This window comes from Lepus europaeus, chromosome 2, assembly GCF_033115175.1.
Source record: "Lepus europaeus isolate LE1 chromosome 2, mLepTim1.pri, whole genome shotgun sequence".
Taxonomy (NCBI): Eukaryota; Metazoa; Chordata; class Mammalia; order Lagomorpha; family Leporidae; genus Lepus; species Lepus europaeus.
In genome coordinates, this window is record NC_084828.1 from 144576660 (window position 1) to 144597987 (window position 21328).

The 21328-nt window shown below is 42.3% G+C and overlaps 1 non-coding gene across 1 annotated transcript; it reads left to right on the top strand.

Moving 5' to 3' along the window:
• The first annotated feature begins 3319 nt into the window (after window positions 1–3319).
• On the top strand, window positions 3320–3450 carry LOC133753011 (small nucleolar RNA SNORA40). Its single transcript, XR_009865015.1, has one exon. It is a non-coding gene; the product is annotated as a small nucleolar RNA SNORA40 (small nucleolar RNA).
• Window positions 3451–21328: the final 17878 nt, after the last annotated feature.

Sequence of the window (21328 nt, forward strand, 5' to 3'; positions counted from 1 at the left end):
GTACCTTTAGAATAACACTGAAAGGCTGCAGTCATAGTCCTGTCTTCTCTTGTCCTTACCTTAATGAGAATGTTTCTCAAGCTTCACTATTAATGATACTTGGAAAAGATGTCTGCTGGCTGTATGTTATCGAATTAAAAAGTCTCCAACAATGACCATTTCCAGTTTCTGTAACTATTACATTGACTTATGTCTTCTTTTGCCTTTTTAATAAGAAACATGGGCTGAACTTTATCAAATATTTATTTTAGCTGCTACAGAAAGGATTATATGATTTTCTTCTTTAATTTATGGCTAATTTCTTAAAGAAAACCAGGCTTACACTATTGGAATAAACTCTAATTAACCACAGTGCATCATTTTCCATAGGAACTTCATCGGTTTGTGGATACACCACTACCATGAATTTTTGTTGAAATATGGCCTCAGAGTTCTGTGGGACTATACCAAAAGTTTTAGCATCTCTGTGGTCAGAGTCCCAGAAAGAAAGGGAAAAATGAGGATCAGGCTGAAAAAGTACTAGAAGAAATAGTGACTGAAAATGTCCCAAATGTGTCAAGAGATACAAACATACAGATTCAAGGCGAGTGAAGTCTCAACAGGATAAAGCTTAGGAAGTCCACATCAAGACACCTGCAATACAAGCCATAAAAATGAGATACAAACAAAAGAATCTTGAAAGCAGTCCAGTGACACTTTCCCCATAAGAGGGAAACGACTAGAATGATCGTGTATTTCTTTTCAGAAACCACGAAGGCCAGAAGGAAGTGGTGTAATACTCCTGAAGTACAGAAATGAACTGTTAACCCAGCATCCCACACACGGTGAAAATATCTTCAGGAATGAAAGAAAAAAATCAAGAAATTATCAGAGGAAGTAAACCTAAGAGAGCTTGTCAACACCAGGCTCTATTTGTAGTTTAGTGGGAAAAAAAGACTGAGTAAAATTTAAACAGAAAGAAAACAAAGGAAGGAAACTTGTCAGGAAGAGAGAGAGGGAGGGAGGAAGGAGGAAGGAAGGAAGGAAGGAAGGAAGGAAGGAAGGAAGGAAGGAAGGAAGGAAGGAATCAGGAAAAAAACACCAAAAATAAATCTGTACAGAAAGATACTAAAGGATATTATCAACAAACCAAAGAGGCATTTCTAAAAAATGTTCAAATAACCCACAGAAGGTAAGAGAAATAAAACAAAGGGGAACAACGAGCAGAGCAAACAAACATAAAGCAAAAAGTGAAACAGCAGACTTAAGCCCTAAATCGGCCATTTAATCACATTACATGTAAGTGGTTGAAGTACCACTTTAATTACATTAAAATGAAGGACAATGGTTGTCAGAGTGCAGGGAAAAGCATAATATAGCAATATGCTGTATAAAAGGAACTAGCTTCAAATAGTACATAGGCAGATGGAAAGTGAAAAGATAGAGAAAGAGATGTCTTAAAAATATTATTCAGGGACTGGCGCCATGGCTCAGTGGGTTAACACCCTGGCCTGGAGCGCTGGCATCCCATATGGGAGCCGGTTCAAGTCCCGACTGCTCCACTTCTAATCCAGCTCTCTGCTATGGCCTGGGAAGACAGTGGAGGATGGCCCAAGTCCTTAGACCCCTGCACCCATGTGGGAGACCCAGAAGAGGCTCCTGGCTCCTGGCTTGGATCAGCACAGCTCCAGCCATTGTGGCCATCTGGGGAATAAACCATCGGATGGAAGACCTCTCTCTCTCTCTGCTTCTCCTCTCTCTTTGTAACTCTGACTTTCAAATAAATAAATAAATCTTTAAAAAAAGATAGAAAATAAAAATATTATTCAAAAAAAGCAAGAATAGCTAAATTAATATCAGATAAAGTAGATCTGAGTGCAAGATAGATAGAGATAGAGAAGGACAATGTAGAAAGATAAAAGAGGCATCCACCACATAACAATCCTAGATATGTACACACCTAACATCAGGGCCAAAATATTTGAAGCAAACCAGACAGAAGTTAAAGAACTAGGCAAAGTAAAATTATATTTGGAAAGTCAGAAACACGATCTTAGTGACTGATAAAGTCTACAAAGAAAGTTGTAAAGATACAGAATTCAACCACACCATCAATCAGCACAACCCAACTGATGTTCACAGAACATTCTGCCTCACAAAAGAAGAGCACACCCATACCTACTGAACACCAACTAAGCTAGGTCATACCCTGGACCATAATGCAAACCTTAACAAGTTTTTAAAAATTAGAATCATACAGGGAGTCTTTTCTGACCACAATGGAGAATCAAACTCAAAGATCAAAAGTGGAAAAATAATAGAAAAACCTCCAAGTATTTGCAAGCTAAATAACTGATCAGGCAAAGAGGGAATCTCAGGATAAATACAAAAACACCTGCAGTGAGTGAAAATGAAATGCGGCGTTATCAATAGTGCTGGAAAACAGCTAAAGCGGTGATTGGAGAGAAATTTATGTCACTAATCACATATAAAAAGGGAAACTCTCAAATAACTAATGAAAGCTTCCACTTTTAAAAAAGGGTGACAAGGAAACCCAAATCAAGCAGAGAGAAGGAAACAGTAAATACAAGGGCAGTAACCAATGAAACTGAGAACAGAAAGCAAGAGGAAAATGAGCAAAACACAAAACCGGTTCTTTGAGAAGACCAATAAAATTATAAGCCTACATAAGACTGACAAAAGAAAAAAAAGAAAGATGCCACAAATTCCTGACATTGGCAATGAAACTGGGGACCGCAGATGCTGGAGAGTAATAAGGGAATACTCTGAATAAGTCTACACCCATGAATTTGACAACTTAGATGAGAAGGACCAGTTCCTCAGGAAGTACAAACACAATTCACCCAATATAAAACAGATAACTCACACATCGTACAATTCACCTGTTTAAATGTTTAGTATGATGATTTTTAGTATAGTCACAGAGTTGTGTATTCATAACCACGATCAATTTTAGAACATTTTTAATATCCCAGAAAGAAAACTTAGCTATCACCTCCCAATCTCTCAATTCTATCTGGCCCTAGGAAAACGCTAATCTATTTTGCATATGTATTTTGCATATTCTGAACATTTTTTTAAAGATTTATTTATTTAGTTGAAAGACCAAGTGATATGGAGGGAGAGACAGAGAAAGATCTTCCATCCGCTGATTCACTCAAATAACCACAACAGCCAGGTCTGGGCCATGCTGAAGCCAGGAACCAGGAATTCCATCCTGATCTCCCACATAGGCAACAGGATCCTGAGTACTTGAACCATCTTCCACCAACTTTCCAGGAACATTAGTAGGAAGCTGAATCAGAAGTGGAGCAGTCCCTGCACTTGCATATGTTTTTGTTTAACTTGAAGACAAAGACTGACACACAGGTGCAAAAAATAAATTATCTTTTGCAACCCAGAACTCATTGATCAGTATGAGCAGGACTAGGATACCTAACACAGTACAAAGTGATGTGATGGGTGGAATATTTACAACCATAAGGGTTGGTTTTAAGATCAAAGATCTTAGTATTCCAATTTTGAGATGATTGAGATGGCAAGTCAAGCTGGCTAAAAAATAAAATAAATTGAATGTTTCCAAAGATAAAGAAAAAAAAAAAGAAGTGGAACAGTCAGGTCTTGAACTGGCACTCTGATATGGGATCCCGGGATGATGGCATTGCAAGCAATGGTTTAACCTGCTACTCCACAATGTTGGCACCTGAACATTTCTTATAAAAGGCATATGAGGTCCTTTGTGACTTTCTTTTTCCACTTAGCATGATTTTTCAAGGTTTACTAGTATTTAATTTATGTGTATTGCTAAAATTTTGTTGGCTGGATATATCACATTTTACTTATCAATTTATCAGATGGACATCTGGATTATTTCCACTTTTGGCTATTAATAATGCTGTTATGAACATTTATGCATAAGGTTTTTTTATGGACACATAGTTTTATTCTTTTGGGTATTTCCTTAGTAGTGGAATTGCCAGATTTTATGAGGATTCCATGTTTAACCCTCTGAGGAACTGTCAGACTGCTTTCCAAAGAGCTGTAATATTTTACATTGCTACCAACAGTGTTTGAGGGTTCCAGTTCTCTTAACACTTGTTATTCTCTATATTTTTGCTATTTTTCTTGGTGAGTATGAAGTAAAATTAGTCATTCCCTTATGGCTGGTGACATTAAATATTTCCCTGTACTTATTGGCCATTTGTATATCTTGTTTGGAAATCTCTCTACTCAAATACTTTTGCCATTTTTAATTGAGTTGTTCACTTTTATTGAGTTTTAATACTTATTTTTTTAATATTTAAAAATTTTATTTTCATTTCACTTGAAGACACACACATACACATGGAGAGAGAGAAAGAGAGATTCCATCCTCTGGTTCACTCTCCAAATGCCAACAGTAACCAAGGTTGGGCCATGCCAAAGCCAGTAGCCCAGAACTCAATCCACATTTCCCATATGGATGGCAGGCACCCAAGTACCTGAGCTACCTCCCAGAGTGCCTACTAGCAGGAAGCAGAATCCAAAGTGGAGGAGCTGGGACTCAAAGGAGGCACTCCAAGATGATATGCAGGTCTCCCAAGTGTCATCTTTTAAAAAAAAATGATTTTATTTATTTATTTGAGAGGTAGAGAGAGAGAGAGGCCTTCCATCTGCTGGTTCACACTCCAGATGGCCTCAATGGCTGGAGCTAAGCCGATCTGAAGTCAGGCATCAGGAGCTTCCTCTGGGACTCCCACGAGGGTGCAGGGGCCCAAACACTTGGGCCATCTTCTACTGCTTTCCCCGGCCGTAGCAGAGGGCTGGATCGGAAGCGGAGGAGCCAGGAATGAACTGGCTCCCATATGGCATTCCGGCTCTGCAGGAGGAGGCTTAGCGCCGGCCCCCCAAGTACAATCTTAGCTGACAAATGCCACCTTGTAATACTTCTTCTTATATTCTGGGCAGTAGACTCCCCAGATAAATTATTTGAAAATATTCTTACTAATTATGTGTGTTGTCTTTACATTTACTTCATTGTATCCTTTGAAATACAAATGTTTGGAATTTTGATGAAGCTTGATTTATTGATTGATCTATTGATTTTGGTTCATTATGCTTTCATTGCCATATTAAAAAGTATTTCCTAATGCAAGGTCACAAATATTTACACCTTTGTAAATACCTAATTTTATTTCTGTGAGATCAGCAGTAATATCATTTCTTTCGTTCTTGATTTCAGCCATTTGAATCTTTTCTCCATTTTTCTTGGTTAAACTAACTAAAAGTTTGTCAATTTTGTTCATTTCTTTGAAGTAACAACTTCTGGTAATACTGATTTTCTCTATTGTTTTTCTTTTATTCCAATTTATTTCTAATTTAATGCATTTATTTTTGCTTCCTTCTGCTTGCTTTAGGTTTACTCTGTTTTTGGTTTTTCAGTGTCTTAAGGTGAAAAGTTAACTTGTGGATTTGAGTGCTTTCTTCTTCTTCTTTTTTTTTTTATTTTAGACAGGCAGAGTGGACAGTGAGAGAGAGACAGAGAGAAAGGTCTTCCTTTTGCTGTTGGTTCACCCTCCAATGGCTGCCGTGGTAGGCACGCTGCGGCCGACGCACCGCGCTGATCCGATGGCAGGAGCCAGGTGCTTCTCCTGGTCTCCCATGGGGTGCAGGGCCCAAGCACTTGGGCCATCCTCCACTGCACTCCCTGGCCACAGCAGAGAGCTGGCCTGGAAGAGGGGCAACTGGGACAGGATCGATGCCCCAACCGGGACTAGAACCCGGTGTGCTGGTGCCGCAAGGCGGAGGATTAGCCCAGTGAGCCGTGGCACCGGCAAGTGCTTTCTTCAATTTTAATCTAGGTGAATATTTTACTTTGTGATTTCATTTTATCCATGTATTATTTTGAAATGTAATTATTAATTATACATGGTAAAATGGACATCCTTGAAACAATCATTGATTTTTCCAGTTATATCTTTGTTATTAATCTTAAGTTTATGGAAGGCTTCCATAGCCTTGGCAACTCATGACGAGAGCCTAGGGTGGTTACTGGCGCCATAAACTAGAGTGTCAATTTGTTGGGCCAACAACAGGAGTCACTGTGCACTTGCTCCTCATGTGGGATCTCTGTCCTTAATGTGCTGTACACTGTTATTTAATGCTACAACTAGTACTCAAACAGTATGTTTCACTTTGTGTTTCTATGTGGGTGCAAGCTATTGAAATCTTTACTTAATATATGCTAAACTGATCTTCTGTATATAAAGAGAATTGAAAATGAATCTTGATGTGAATGGAAGGGGAGAGGGAGCAGGAGAGGAGAGGGTTGCGGGTGGGAGGGACGTTATGGGAGGAGGAAGCCATTGTAATCCATAAGCTGTACTTTGGAAATTTATATTCATTAAATAAAAGTTAAAAAATAAAAAAAAATTAAAAATCTTAAGTTTAATATCATTTGGTAAGAAAATAGATTCTATATGATTTCAATAATTTGAAATATATTAAGACTTCTTTTATGGCCCAGAATATAGTCAATTGTTATAAATGCTTTATGAATGCCTTAAAAGAATAATTAACCCATAAAGGTGGGAAGAATGCACATGTATGTTCACATTTCCTGAAAATTTACTTTTTAGTTTGGTTTTTAAAATTAATTATTCATAGGTTATTCTACAATCATTCTTTGTTATCATGGGCTTTTCTAATTTTTCTTATAGATCTATAAAAGTTTGCATCAAATTTTATTTCACATTAAGTACTTATACATTTACATTTATTGCATATTCATGATTAGTTAAATATTTTATTATTGCAAAGTGCTCTTTATCTCCAGTAATGGTTTCATTCTTAAGTTCTACATTGTCTGATATTAATAAAACTACATCAGCTTTCCTTTGGTTAGTGTTTTCTTTTCTTTTACTTTTAACATTTTTAAATATTGTTTTATAAATAAAATATAAATGTTTTATTTTTTACCCAGCTTGACAATATTTTAATTAGAGCATTTAGTCTATTTGATTTTAAGGTAACTACTGATATGTTTGCATTAGATTTGCCATGTTCCTTTTCTTTCATTTTACTCTCCTCTTCTGCCTTTAAAAAATGCTTGTAAGTGCTTTTTATTATTTCATTTTATCACTATTTTCTTGAAAATTATACAATGCTTTATTATTAGAGTGGTAATACTAGAAATTATCACATACATCCTCAAGTTATGCGTCACATATTAGTTGGTATCATACCTTTCCCTGTGCAACACAGTCATTAGAACTCATGGGTGTATTTATTTATTAATTTTTAAAGATTTACTTATTTATTTGAAAGGCAGAGTTACAGAGCGGCAGAGAGAGAGAGACAGACAGACAGACAGAAAGAGAGGGATCTCCCATCTGCTGGTTTACCTTTTAGATGGCCGCAACAGCCAGAGCTGAGCTGATCTGAAGGCAGGAGCCAGGAGCTTCTTCCAGGTCTCCCATGGGTGTGTGTGTGTGTGTGTGTGTGCAGGGGCCCAATCACTTGGGCCATCTCTACTGCTGTCCAGGCCATAGCAGAGAGCTGGATTGGAAGTGGAACAGCCAGGTCTCAAACCGGCACCCATATGGGATGACGGCACTGCAGGCAGTGGCTTTACCCGCTATGCCACAGCGCCAGCCCCAATATTCTCTACATTTTAAACATTACAGCTATTTTATACAGTCAATGTTCATTTGGATTGCTCTACATCATCTTCACTGTCCTTCATTATTCTTTCATCTCCTTGATTGCATCTAGGGAAATTTTCTTTCTGCCCAGAAAAGCACCTTTACTGCTGAGTCTCCTGGTGACAAATTCTGAGGTTTTTAGTTTTTGAGAATATTTTTACTTTTCCTTCATTCTTTTTTTATTTTTATTTTTTAGTTTTGACAGGCAGAGTGGACAGTGAGAGAGAAAGAGAGAGAGAGAAAGGTCTTCCTTCCATTGGTTCACCCTCCAATGGCCGCTGCGGCCGGCACACCGCGCTGATCCGAAGCCAGGAGCCAGGTGCTTATCCTGGTCTCCCATGCAGGTGCAGGGCCCAAGCACTTGGGCCATCCTCCACTGCACTCCCGGGCCACAGCAGAAAGCTGGCCTGGAAGAGGGGCAACCGGGACAGAATCCAGTGCCCCGACCGGGACTAGAACCTGGTGTGCCGACGCCGCAGGTGGAGGATTAGCCTATTGAACCACAGCACCGGCCTCCTTCATTCTTGAAAGATATTTCAATCATATATAGAATTCTAGGGGCCGGCACTGTGGTGCAACGGGTTAAAGCAACAGCCTGTAGTGCTGGCATCATATGGGCACTTGTTTGAGTCCTGGCTGCTCCTCTTCTGACCCAGCTCTCTGCTATGGTCTGGGAAAGCAGTGGAAGATGGCCCAAGTCCTTGGGACCCTGCACCACATGGGAGACCCGGAAGGAGGTCCTTGCTCCTGGCTTTGGATTGGCACAGCTCTGGCTGTTGAGGCCATCTTTTGAGTGAACCAGCAGATGAAGACCTCTCTCTCTCTCTCTCTCTCTCTCTCTCTCTCTGCCTCTCCTCTCTCTGTGTAACTCTGACTTTCAAATAAATAAATAAATAAATATTTTTTTAAAAAAAATTCTAGGTTGGCATTATTTTCTTTCATACTTTAACATCATTCCACTATGTTCTGGCTTCTTTTTTATTATTATTGTTTGAAAGGCAGGATCACAGAGAGAGAGAGAGAGAGGAAGAGACAGAAAGAGAGGTCTTCCATCTGCTGGTTCACTCCCCTGATGGTTGCAATGGCTGGGGCTGGGCCAGGCCAAACCCTGGAGCCAGGAGCCTCCTCAGGGTCTCCCACTTGGGTGACAGGGTCCCAAGCACTTGGGCCATCCTCCACTGCCTTCCCAGGAACATAAGCAGGGAGCTGGACTGGAGTGGGTTAGCCAGGACCTGAAATGGCACCCCTATTGGAATGTCATCATTGAAGGCAGTGGCTTTACCCTCTATGCTACAATGCCAGCCCCCATGTTCTGGGTTCTAGTAAGTAGTTGGTGTCAGTCAAATTGTTGATTTTTTGAAAACAACCGTCTTTTGTCCCCTCTGGTAGCTTGTGTAATTTTTGTTGTGGGTTTAAGTTGTTTTACTGTATGCCAAGATATGGATTTCTCTTCATTTGGTCCAGTATTTGGAGGTCTTCTTAAATATGTGGGCCAATATCATTCACTAGTTTTGGGAAAGCTCTCCTCCATTACCTTCCTCGGACATAGCCTCTTGATTCTGGACTCTTAGACTCCAATTATACATGTTAGACCCTCATCCTCTATCATCTGAATCTCCTCACTATTTCCTGTATAATTTCCTCTGTATTTCTTATGTTTTTGTCTCTCTTTCTCCTTCAAGGTTGTTGTCTTTTGATCTATCATCCAATCCGCTGATTCTCTATTAGATATGTGTAAACTGATAATAAACCTATTCAACAAATCCTTTAATTTGATTGATTACATTTTTTTTAGTTGTATAAACTCATTTTGTATGATTTTATGGTTTTTGATCCTTTGGTGGAAAAAAAAATCTCAATCTTGATTTTGTATCTCCTAGAATCTTTTAAACATATTTTCAAAAAATTTATTTATTTGAAAGGCAGGGTTTATTTGAAAGTTGCAGGGTGTGGTTGGGGAGACAGAGAGAGATCTTCCATCTGCTGATTTACTCCCCAAATGGCCGCAACAGCTGGAGCTGGGCCAAGCCAAAGCCACGAGCCTGAAACTCCATCAAGATCTCCTATGTGGGTGCAGGGGCCCAAGACTCAGGCCACCTCCTGCTGCTTTTCCAGGTGCATTGGCATGGAGCCGAATTGGAAATGTAGCAGCCAGGTCATAAACTGGTGCTCATTTGGGACACCAGCATTGCAGGTGGCAGCTTAACCCACTGCACCACACTGCTGACCCCTAAGCATAGTTTTTTAAAAGTCTGTGTTTGGTACTATACCACATATTCCTGAATGCATTATTTTTATAGGAAAAGAAACTGAGACTTAAAAGGATAACACATTTACTAAATAGTAAAGAACAAAACTCAAATATTCCCAGCTTTGAAATTCCAGCTTTTAAACTGTTTCATTACAGGGCTATAGAAGTTCCAAATATTTGACTAAGTCAGAGTCCAAAACCTGTAAGTTTAACTTATTTCCTTACCACTGCAAGATTTCTCTGTGATTAAGATTGGTTCTCCAGCAAATCCATCCCAACTGTTCTTCTTTCTCAAATACTTCCCATATCTGTTTACTGTTTATCTCATTCACTCATTCATCACTCATTAAGTGCTTTTTTTTTTTTTTTTTTTTGGATAGGCAGAGTTAGACAGTGAGAGAGAGAGAGACAGAGAGAAAGATCTTCCTTCCGTTGGTTCACCCCCCAAATGGCCGCTACGACCGGCGCACTACACCGATCCGAAGCCAGGAGCCAGGCACTTCCTCCTGGTCTCCCATGCGGGTGCAGGGTCCAAGGACTTGGGCCATCCTCCACTGCACTCCCGGGCCACAGCAGAGAACTGGACTGGAAGAGGAGCAACCAGGACAGAATCCAGCGCCCCAACTGGGACTAGAATCCGGGGTGCTGGCGCCGCAGGCGGAGGATTAGCCAAGTGAGCTTCGTTGCCAGCCCATTAAGTGCTTTTTTGGGCAGCTATCGCACTGTTCCGGCCCTGTAGCTGGACAAAATATGAATATGAAACAACTGTTTCTAGACACTGAAGAACAAGCAACACAGGAGTTGTTCTTCTTAGAGGGGAAACACAGAAGGCAGCCTCTCTGATCACTCCAGCATTGGGCCTGAAAACATGTTCCAGACCACAAAGCAGCAGAAAGATCCCAAGCTGAACACATGGTCTCACACTGAATTGGGAGATGTCTAAGAGTCCAGGGGGATTGACGTGGCTGGAAGTTGCAGGGCAGAGTTCAACAAAGGAGAGAGCTATTCAGAAAAGGAGTTCTAGAAATCTCTACCAAGGCCCTCCTAAAAAACGCATTTTGGGGGCTGGTATTGATGTGTAGTGGGGTAAGTCTCCCATACGGCCACTGATTTGTGTCCTGGCTGCTTTACTTCCAATCTAGCTCCCTGGGAAAGCAGAGAAGGACAGCCCAAATGTTTCTTTCTCCAGGCAGGAGACCTGGATGAAGCTCCTGGCTCTTGGCTTCAGCTTGGCCCAGCACTGACTGCTGTCAGCCTTTGGGGAGTGAATTAGTGGATGGAAGATCTCTTTCACTGTGTTTCTCTCTTTACCCGCCCCTCTAACCTGCCTTGCAAATAAATAAATAAATCTTTTTTAAAAAGCTGCATTTTTAACAAGCCCTTCCCTCTCTCAGTTGACATTTGTACACACTGAAATCTGATGATCGCTACTCTGGAGATCTAAGAAACCCAAAAATTGAAGAAATTTGCCCCCAATGAGGTGATGAATTTCACTACTGCGAATATACGCCCACCTCTCTGTCAGAGCCTCCTGATTTCACAGGAGAAAACAGCGACCTGGCTGAGAGGCGCTTCTTTTTTTTTTTTTTTTTTTAAGATTTATTTATTTGAAAGTCAGAGCTACACAGAGAGAGGAGAGGCAGGCAGAGAGAGAGAGAGAGAGAGAGAGGTCTTCCATTTGCTGGTTCACTCAAAAATTGACCACAATGGCCAGAGCTGCGCCAATCCAAAGCCAGGAGCCAGGAGCTTCTTCCGGGTCTCCCATGTGGTGCAGGGTCCCAAGGACTTGGGCCATCTTCTACTGCTTTCCCAGACCATAGTAGAGAGCTGGATCAGAAGTGGAGCAGTGGGTCTTGAACCGGCACCTATATGGGATGCCGGCGCTTCAAACCACAGCGCTAACCCCGAGGCGCTTCTTGACCCTCTCTGCCTCCGTTTTCAAAGCCCTTACCCCGATGTCAGTTTTTACCTCCTAATCCTAGAACAGGTGCTCATTGGGGCAGATTGTCATATTTCCCAGCTGTTTGTTGAATGAATGATAGAATAAATGAATCCATTAAGACAATGAGACCATATCTCAGAATACGTGGTTTCCGTCTCCACTGTAATAAGGCTGGGAGAGGAAGCTCCATCAACTTCTGGTTTTTGGAAACTCTCTAGAGCCGTCGGCTGGTCCATCACTTACTCTTTCTCCCAATCCTGGTTCAAGGCAACCAGCGACCCACGATTCTGCACAATCTGGCTAATGTCACATCCAAAGGCAGGGGACAGGAGCTGAGAAACTTTGCTTTGCCTGTCATTACACCAACGGCCCACCATCCTGTCAAGGCTTGGGATCAAGCTGGGTTTTGAAAAGAGCAAAGAGAACAACATAATTTAAAAATCAAAGAAATTCATTTTAGTAGTAAAAGGTTAACAGCCTTTAGGAGGAACAATTTTTAATCACCCTCGTCTAGACTCTATCACTAGAATCACCAGCCGCCGAGTGAAATATGGCCCAACTGCTGCCACCACACAGCTCCTAAAGACTGTTGTATTTAATCATGTCTGTGCACCACTTATGGATTTTCATTATGATTCCCGATGCTGTTGCGCTGGGTAAAATATTAATATCCATAGTAATGATGCATGAAGCTTGGAGTGTAATTTCTTCACTCTTCTTGTCTGATATTAAATTGTTACCACTTTATCATTTGTGTAGAACTGCACGTTTCAATTAATCTTTCCATATCAGCAGCCCTGATTAATATAGATCATGATTCATAAGCTTATCGTCACTATAGTTTTAACAGATCATTTATAAAGATCTTAAATTTCAGGGTCTGGGAGGTGCAGCTGCTGTGTCCAATGTGCCTCTTTATTCTCTGTTCCAACAGTGCTGCTATACACCGGCTGTCACCTCCTGTTGAATAATTAATTTCAGGAAACCAAATTTGCCGGAGGAGAAGGGGGAAAAAAAAAAACAGGATGAGGGGCCTGGCGATTGGCAGGGCACCGGGCAATGTTTGTTCACCTTTCCATGCCCAGCCGGGATGTCGCCTGCTCTTCATCGGCCGGAACTGCTGCTCTGGGGGATTAACCACAGGTGTGGCCGGGCTTCTGCTGGCTGCAGACAGCAAACGCAGCCAGCACAGCCATCCCAGGACAGTTGTTGGGGTTTGATGGCGCATTGGATAACTTCCCAGGCAGCTGCCGCTGCTCACATGAATTGACAGACCTCATCAGGTCTGGCACGGTGCCTAGGGCCTGACGCTGGTCCTGGAATACACAGTCTAAGCCGTGTGCTCAGTGCAGGATGAGAATGAGCTGGGAAATCAGCAAGTGAGAGCTTTTCGAACAAACACTAGAACCACCTAGGCTTGGGCTCTTTTATCAAAAGAGGCGGCCAAGGCTCGGAGAGGACTCTCTGGGCTATGAGCACAGGGTCCATCACTGGGGTCGGGGAGCCATTGCAGGAGCCTCCCCAGCTGCTGTCTCCCAGTCAACTTGAGGCTGATGTAGCCCACGCAGAATCCACAGGAGAACATTCCCTCTCTCTGGACAGAACAAAAGAGAACAAGAAACAGAACAGATGGCGGTGACTTTCCCGTACCTGCAGCTGAAGCTTAACTCACATACCTTAAATTTCTGAGAGACTGCAGGTATGGGATGGGTGTTGGGATGCCTGCTTCTGATCCAGCTCCCAGACACATTAGCAGGTAATGGTCCAAGTGCTTGAGTTCCTGCATCCGCATGGAAGACCTAGATGGAGTGCCTGGCTCCCGGATTCAGGCTACCCCAGCTACAGCTGGTGTGGGCATTTAGAGAGTAGACCAGTAGATGAAAGACATCTCTCTCTCTCTCTCTCTCTCTCTCTCTCTTTCCCTCTCTCTCTCTTTCTTCCCCACCCCACCCCCATCCTTTCAAATTTTTTTTTAAATCGAACTTAAAAAAAAAAAACACATTGTAGGCACATGAGGAGACATCAGATGTAAACTAAAGCACACACACATAGTTATTCTGCAAACTGGTAACTGGCCTGGTAACAGCTTAGATTGGTAACATCTTGTTGACTTCAAAAGCTGAATATTTTGTTTCAACTTCAGTCAAATCAGGAGATTGTTCTACCTGCTTCTGAAAAAAAAAAAAACATACAGATCAGATGTACAGATCAGATCTGTACAGCTTCTAGCATGTCTTCGGTGTGAAAAGTTTCATCCTAAACCCTAAGGCTTGGGTCCCTGCCTGCCAGGGTGTGAACGTGTCCCATCCAAAGTCCTGATGGCGGTGGTAGTAACATGCAAGCCTTGAGGGAAGCAATGAATTCCTGGTAACTCCGCGCTCACAAACAGATCAGCACCTTATGGAAGGGGTGGGGGGAACCATGAGATTGAATGAAGCATCACATAAACTGATGATAAGTGTGAGGAGAGGAATCGCCGCTTCTTTGAACATGCAACTGAATGCTTTGGATTGAGAAAAGTGAGCCACCAAGAGATAGCTATTGAATTCGATGTGGGCAAAATCACTGGAAAAGATTGGGGACAATCACAAACATCTATAAAATTTCTACCTGTAGATTGCTTCGTAAGTGAGTTCAAGTTCTTGCAGTACTTGCTGGAACTGGAAATTGTGGCTGGCGGGTTTTCCTGGGTGTGGTCTATAAAGGAAGGGGGGTGGAACTCCATCACTGTGTGTGCGTTAAAAGAAAACACCTTGGCTCCACACAAGATAATGGTGACTAAACGTACATCTGTGTACTTTAGTTAAAAATAAAACAATAAGATATGCTTATGTAAACGTCTCAAAAGCTTTGCAGCTTTGCTGGACTTTCAGAAACTACCATCTCCTGCTGGAGACTGGCAGCCGTGGGGGCACAGACAAGCTCGGCTGATAATCTGTAAAGAGCTTAGAACCTTGCACAGAGCTATCGTTACCATGACTGCAGCTGAGCTTCAGACAGGTTAGCTGGTGGCAGAGAGAAGGGCGGTGGATGACAGCAAGAGAGAGAGAGGCAGTAAGGATCTGTTCCTTCAAGGAAGACCCTGGAGACGGGAGTGTGTATGGCTGAAAACCACGGCAGGGGCAGGCATTTCTCACACCACCTGGGATGCCGGCAGCCCCATCAGAGTACAGGTCCTAGCTCAGAGCTCATGTCCTGGCTCCACAGTCCGTTCCAGCTTCCTCTCAGTGTGCACCCTGGGAGGCAGCTGGGGGTGGCTCAAGTACCTGGGGCTCCTAGAAACCTGTCTGTGCTGAGTTCCTGGCTCCTGGCTCCTTGCTTCTGCCTGGCCCAGCCCAGGCTGTTACAGGCATTTAGGGGATAGACCAGCAGATAGGAATTCTCTCTCTTTCAAATTAAAAAAAAATATATATATATATGTATGTGTGTATATGTGTGCATATTATATGCATATAATAGAATAGAAGCCAAATGAAAAGAGCCAAAAGACTTAGGAAAAAATCTGACACATAGCAATTGGTCAATAAATGGTGATTAGTACATTATTACTTAATCCAACTACTTACTATACATACTTCAAAAAGTTCATAGAGAGGCCAGCGCCGTGACGCACTAGGTTAATCCTCCACCTGTGGGCGCTGGCATCTCACATGGGCACCAGTTCTAATCCCAGTTGCTCCTCTTCCAGTCCAGCTCTCTGCTGTGGCCGGGAAGGCAGTGGATGATGGCCCAAGTGCTTGGGCCCTGCACCCGCATGGGAGACCAGGAAGAAGCACCTGGCTTCTGGCTTTGGATCGGCGCAGTGCGCCAGCCGTAGTGGCCATTTGGGGAGTGAACCAACAGAAGGAAGACCTTTCTCTCTGTTTCTCTCTCTCACTGTCTGTAACTCTACCTGTCAAATAAATAAATAAAATCTTTAAAAAAAAAAGTTCATAGAAAGTTGGCATTCTCTTTTCATTCCATTTTTTTCCACAAACTTTTTCAAGTTTCATGGAACCACCATTTACTGACTTGTTTAGGACCTGGCACGAATGCAGGGGCCAGGGAGCTCCCTGGGACAAAACCTGGGTCCTCTACCTGGACAACTCTCTGCTCAGTTAACAGGAGGTGACTGGTCCAGGTCCATCCAACTAAATGGACTGAGCTTGTAAAGCCGTGTTACTCAGAATCAGCAAAGGTGAACAAATTTGTGGGTAACTGATGACCCCGTCACTGCACTGAACCCTTTACAACTCCACCCTCGGACACCCACACCCAGAGCTCCAGCCGCACCGTGTAGAGTGAGATCCGAGACCCAGGCTTCTCTGCCTTCCGCCTCTGAGAATCAGCCATGCAGACAGCACTGCTTTGCGATGACGTCACAGCTTTCATCAGGTGAATGAGGTTGTAGAAACCCCTTAGGCGTGACCCACTGTCTCCCTGCAGAACAGCCAGCATTGTGGGAAGAACAGAACTGATTTAGAAATGGGTTTGTCCATTTGTAAAATGAGGAAATCCTCTCTATATCTAATTGACAGCCAGGGCAGACAAGCTGTTTAGATAACCAGAAGTTTTGCTTGGTTCTCTCAAAAGTAGGGTATTATAAAAGAAACCCCTGCTGTTGAAATTATTATTCGGAATCAACTTTTTTTTTCCAAAGGTTTATTTGATTTTTTTTGGAAAGTCAGAGTTTCAGAGAAAAAGCTCTTCCATCTGCTGGTTCACTCCTCAGATTATTGCAATGGTCAGTGCTGGGCCAGGAGCTTCATCCAGGTCTCCCACATGGGTGCTGGCACGGGTTCAAACACCTGGGCCTTCTTTCACTGCTTTTCCCAGGCCATTAGCAGGGATGTGGATTGGAAGTGGAGCAGCCAGGACATGAACCAGTACCCATGCGGGATGCCAGAGAATACTATAACACTGGTCCCCAGAATCAACTTCTTAAATACTGTAGCATCTCACCTCTTTGGCTATACCCCTTAGAGTGTAATGTTATAAGGTTTTCATTAGTTAGTATTTTACTAATCCAGATTCAGCAAGTCCAAATTAGGAAAAATTCAGGATTCTAGTGATTTAGAAGGGAAACACATTATTATTTAAATGCAGAGTAAAGGAGCTAAGGAAGAAGGGTGATGTTGCTAGGAGAAAGCATTTCGGACTTGACTGAGATCTGGGGAGACCTCGCTCTGGGTCTCAGGTTCTTCATCACACAGAGGGGTGGATAGGTCACCCCTAAATTCTCCTTCCTCTAAGATCAGGATAGTAATTCTTGCTTTACAAATGTGGTGGGGAACTTTTTCAAAAATCTTACTTCAATTTATTTTCTTAAGTTTAACCATCTGTCTAGTGTTTGGTTACACTAAATTTTGATTACTGAGTTAGTTTTCTACAGAGAGGAATTTCAAGACCTTAACCAAGCCTGACTCATCACGCCCAATAAGAGCTCCAACCCATTACCATGAAGTGCAAACAGCTACTGATTTTCAGAGCAGTGGTCTGGGACCCCCATTTCTGCCCTGCATCAGTCTTGTCCAGTTCTGAATGCCGCCTGACTCCATGCTGATCCACATTTGGTCTCTCACAGATTGCTGGCAAGACCTTGGCTCTATTGTGATATCACAGCCGGTGCACTGCACCTGCCGCACTGCCTTTCCACCCTTGCCATGGGATTACACAGGGGGACATGGCAGAATAGAAGCTATCAGACCTCCTTCTTTTTAACAGCTTTGTTGAGGTATAATTGATACACTCAAAAAAATTGCATGTATTTAATGTACACAATGTGATGTATTTGGAGTACATCCTTCGTGTTAGCAAGGCCAGCACCAATGCTGCTAAATATAGATCACCCTGGTGAAGCTCACATCCAACCTTGAAAGGGTGGACTCATGAGAATGGCCAGCTTGCCTAAGGAGGCCATGGCCTGCTTGCATCTGAAGAAATGCTAGGCAAGACCTCTGGCCTTTAAAGCACAATAATCCCTCCCAGAGAGACCCATCTGACCTACAGGTTGGCCTTGTCTTCTCTCGTACAGCAGGGCTGGTAAAGTCATCAGCCAAGGAACAGAAGCAATGTGGAAGTGGGTGGAAGGGAAGAACAGGGTCCTTCCCGTCTTCCCCTCAGTGTGTTTGAGCCTCCACTTCTGTAAAGGACTTGAGCTCTCACTTCTCACTCTAAAGACCTACTAGCATGGCAGCCTTCCTGGCTCCAATTGCAACTATCCCCTTGGCTGGTGCCCTGGCTGGGTCAGCCCCGAACATTACTGTTGATGATGCCCAGTTTCACGAAAAATGAAGATTCTTCAGTGCTTAGGAAAATAATTTTAAGAGACATTTAACAACTGTGTATGACTGTGGGGAAGCAGAACCACAAAGTGAAGATGTGTGTGTGTGTGTGTTTATGGAGACGGAGAATATTTACTTTTAAAGAAAAAATGAGAGTATTACCTGGCAAAAACAAGAGCATTGCAGCAACCATGAAAGTTTCATGATTCAGAGAACAATTCTCATTTGTTTTCAATGCCTGGGGATAAATCAGAGCCCATTACCTCCATCCCAGGTCTGAATTTCTGCACTCTCTCTCTCCTCCTACTTAAAAGATACCCAACCTCAAACCCATCAAACTCCAAACCATTTGGGTCTTTTAAAATTATAATTTTGCTTCTTTATGTCTTTATTGCTCCTTTGATAGAGAAATTGAAAAAAAAGAAAAAGATATGAAGGAGAACAACAAAAAGCTATAATTATGAAGATTCAATTTAATTTTAAAGCTTGTGGACAGAAAAGAAGAAACCAGAAAAGAAGGAACCAAATTAATTTAGCAGGGAAGCATTGCATGAAATATTGTTGAAGTTTAATAACCATGCAAAGACAGATGATATGTGTGGAAAAATTAGTTGTAGGACCTCATAATAGTCTATTAATATTTCCTACAGGCGCAAAACCCTTTCCTGAATAATTGTGACAAAGTAATCTTTTGAAAAAGAGAGAGTTGAAAAAAAGAATCTTCAAAAGGAGACAGTGATGACGAGGGTGCAGGAAGGAGAAGGAGACTCCAGGCCAGCCAGAGAGTCTGAAGGTATGCTTGATGCAACTTCCCATGGCCAAGCGTGAGGGAGGAAGCTCATGGAGGGTCAGGAGCCACAAGGAGGGCACACACAGGCACTTCTGCACTGTAGGACTGTGAAAAGGAATGGTGTGGTTTTTAAACATACCTTAGTTGTTTTTATAGGTCTTTATGTAAATGGCTTGATATTCACAAGGTCAACATGGCTGAGTCCCCAGTCATGCAGATGAAAACTTGAGATGTATACCGCGGGAGTGTCTGGTGCTGGGGGCCCTGAGCTGCAGGTAGAAAGTTGACCAGGACACCCCACCCCAGACAGTGCAGTGCAACTGGCTGCCTCCCCTTGGCCCAAGGAAATGAAATGGTTTTGCGTTCTCTGCAGAAGCCCAATCCTGCTTCTGATTTTACAAAGACTGAGCTCCCAAGAGCCAAGCATCTGAGTTCCTTTATTCTGATTTCAGAGTGGAGATAATAGTCTTGTACATCTCAAAGTTCAGAGAGTATTTTTCTAGGGGAAACTTAATAAATATGTGTTGATTGAGTTGGGTTCCATTTGAAGAAGGAAAAGGGACAAGGGAAAGAGAAGTGATGTTTGTTACCGAGCTGCTATTTCCAAGTCATAAAAATTTAATACTTTGTTGACTCCTCACTACTAGTTTACAAAGCAGTTGGCATTGCACCCATTCAGCAGAAGTCCCCAATTTCCCCTGCACCTGGCAACTGGCAGAGTGAAGGAGTCAAAATAAACCCACTACCTCTAGAAAGGCCTGTGCCTGTCATAGGATTAGTTAGATTTGCTTCCATTCTCCTCCTGCAGGGGTCGCTCCTGCCATTTATTGACTTTTAGAGGCTGCTTCTGTTGCTGAACCTTGGTCCCAGCTGTTAAAATTACTCTACCCAGGAAATAACTTGGGGTAAGGGACCACATTCCTGCCCTGCTAAGCATGGTCCTACCTTAATTCATCATCTCCCCTGCATAGGTCCTGATGACTTGGGGTGTCCAGGATAAGGGCCACCACCAGTGAAACTCAGATCATGAAAAATCTCCAGGACTTCCCTGGCTAACTGAGAACTCACTTCTTCCAGATTGAAATAGTCAAGGAGCTTCTGGGACATGAACACATGAGATGAAATACTTGGAAATATAGCAGTAAACACAGAGGAACTTTGAAGGGCCTGACAGGTGGTGTTGGGATTGCAGTTCCCATCTTTCAGATAAGTACCTTCTGGACCCTTCTAAGGAATGAAACTCTTCCTCCAGGTCTCCAGCTGGTGGGCTGCAGTAGGTTCATATTCTGTTTTGGTTTAGACATAGTGAACTTCTGTATATATGGTTGGGGCAATGGGACACACATCAGCACATTTTCAGAGGATCATGGTGGCCATGGAACATACTTATATAGTGTTAAACTGAGGAGGGTGATTTAAATAAATCTAGTTTGTTTAGTGAATTTGATCATAGTCAGCACCAAATTTTTTTCTGTTTTTGTTTTTGTTTTGTTTTTAAACTTTTATTTAATGAATATAAATTTCCAAAGTACAGCTTATGGATTACAATGGCTTCCCCCCCCCCATAACTTCCCTCCCACCCGCAACCCTCCCCTTTCCCGCTCCCTCTCCCCTTCCATTCACATCAAGATTCATTTTCAATTCTCTTTATATACAGAAGATCAATTTAGTATACATTAAGTAAACTTTTCAACAGTTTGCCCCCACATAGCAACACAAAGTGAAAAAATACTGTTGGAGTACTAGTTATAGCATTAAATAAGAGTGTACAGCACATTAAAGACAGAGATCCTACATGATATTTTTTAAAAATTAATTAATTTTCTATGAAATTTCCAAATTAACACCAGGTTTCTTTTTTTTTTTTCATTTCCAATTATCTTTATATACAGAAGATCGATTCAGTATATACTAAGTAAAGATTTCATCCGTTTGCACCCACACAGAAACACAAGGTGTAAAAATACTGTTTTAGTACTAGTTATAGCATCACTTCACATTAGACAACACATTAAGGACAGATCCCACATGGGATGTAAGTACACAGTGACTCCTGTTGTTGACTTAACAATTTGACACTCTTGTTTATGGCGTCAGTAATCTCCCTAGGCTCTAGTCATGAGTTGCCAAGGCTATGGAAGCCTTTAGGGTTCGCCGACTTTGATCTTATTCCGATAGGGTCATAGTCAAAGTGGAAGTTCTCTCCTCCCTTCAGAGAAAGGTACCTCCATCTTTGATGGCCCCATTCTTTCCACTGGGATCTCACTAACAGAGATCTTTCATTTAGGTCTTCTTCTTTTTTTTTTTCTTTTCCATGGTGTCTTGGCTTTCCATGCCTACAATACTCTCATGGGCTCTTCAGCCAGATCCAAATGCCTCAAGGGCTGATTCTGGGCCAGA